This window comes from Arachis hypogaea, chromosome 13 (genome assembly GCF_003086295.3).
Source record: "Arachis hypogaea cultivar Tifrunner chromosome 13, arahy.Tifrunner.gnm2.J5K5, whole genome shotgun sequence".
Classification (NCBI taxonomy): domain Eukaryota; kingdom Viridiplantae; phylum Streptophyta; class Magnoliopsida; order Fabales; family Fabaceae; genus Arachis; species Arachis hypogaea.
This window is the reverse complement of record NC_092048.1, coordinates 73,312,786-73,314,226: the sequence shown is the minus strand read 5'-3', so window position 1 is coordinate 73,314,226 and position 1,441 is coordinate 73,312,786. Positions and strand designations below refer to the sequence as shown.

The window sequence follows — 1,441 nt, the reverse complement described above, 5'->3', positions numbered from 1 at the left end:
CCGCTCAACTAGAACACACTTCTAATCCGAATTGCTCACTCAACCAATCCTTGTGGGATTCGACCTCACTCTATTGTGAGTTTTTACTTGACGATAACCGGTGCACTTGCCGGAAGGAATTTTGCCGATCGTGCAATTTCCTAAATCGTAGCATAACTAGTTTATGCGCATCAAGTTTATGGCGCCGTTGCCGGGGATTGGTTTTCGATTGACAATTCTCAAATTGGAAGTTAACTAGATTGAGCATTTTTTTTTTGTTTTGATTAATTCAGTACAAGTTACTTGTTGAATTTTAATTTCTGCACTCTGTTACATGCTTTCTTTCTTTATGCCTTTAAATTCAAGCAACTAACTCACTGACTCACTAACTGTTTGAATTAATTCCTCAACTGCTCTAACCATACTCTTCCATTAACCAAGAGTATTTCACTTGTTTGTTGCCTGTGCTGTATTCTTGTATTACAGGTAGGAGAGGAGAGACATCAACTCCTCCATATACCGAACCAGAGAGGACCCTTCATAGACTGAGAAGGGAAGCAAGAGGGAAGAGAGTACTGGGAGAAGAGGAATCTGAAGGAGAATCTGAGGACAATTTTGAGGAAGCTTTAGATCTCAACATGGATAGAGAAGTTCACAACCATGAGAGAGCTGATGGAAACAATGCCATTCCTGAGAGGAGGGTTCTTAGTTCATACATAAACCCAACCTCTGGGAATTGTGGTAGCAGCATCCAGAAACCACCCATTCAGGCCAACAATTTTGAGCTCAAACCACAGCTAATATCACTTGTGGAGAATCATTGTTCATTTGGTGGAAGTGCTAATGAAGACCCAAACCAACATCTCACAAAATTCCTGAGAATTTGTGACACTGTGAAGTCCAATGGAGTCCAGGAAGATGCATATAAACTGCTTTTGTTCCCATTTTCACTTAGGGACAAGGCAGCTAAGTGGCTGGAATCATTCCCAAGGGGGAGCCTAACAACCTGGGATGAGGTGGAAAGCAAGTTTCTGGCACGTTTCTACCCCCCACAAAAGGTCAATAGGCTTCGATCTGAGGTTCAGACGTTTAGACAACAAGATGGTGAAACTCTCTACGAGGCATGGGAGAGATTCAAGGATTTGACAAGGAAATGCCCACCAGACATGTTCCATGACTGGGTGCAATTGCATATTTTCTATGATGGACTGTCTTATGAATCAAGGAAGGCTGTAGACCATTCATCAGGAGGTTCATTGAACAGGAAAAAGACTGTGGAAGAAGCCATTGAAGTGATTGAGACAGTGGCTGAGAATGAGTACTACTATGCATCAGAGAGACACAACACTAAGGGAGTCATGGAGCTGAACCATGTTGATACAATTCTAGCCCAGAACAAGGTGTTTGCCAAGCAACTAGCAGAGCTCACCAGGAAATTAGAAACAAAACAAGTGGCTGCAAT

General features: G+C 42.4%; 1 non-coding gene across 1 annotated transcript; it reads right to left on the bottom strand.

Moving 5' to 3' along the window:
• Positions 1 to 1,043: 1,043 nt before the first annotated feature.
• LOC112739802 (small nucleolar RNA R71) lies at positions 1,044 to 1,147 on the bottom strand. Its single transcript, XR_003170740.1, has one exon. It is a non-coding gene; the product is annotated as a small nucleolar RNA R71 (small nucleolar RNA).
• Between the last annotated feature and the right edge of the window lie 294 nt (positions 1,148 to 1,441).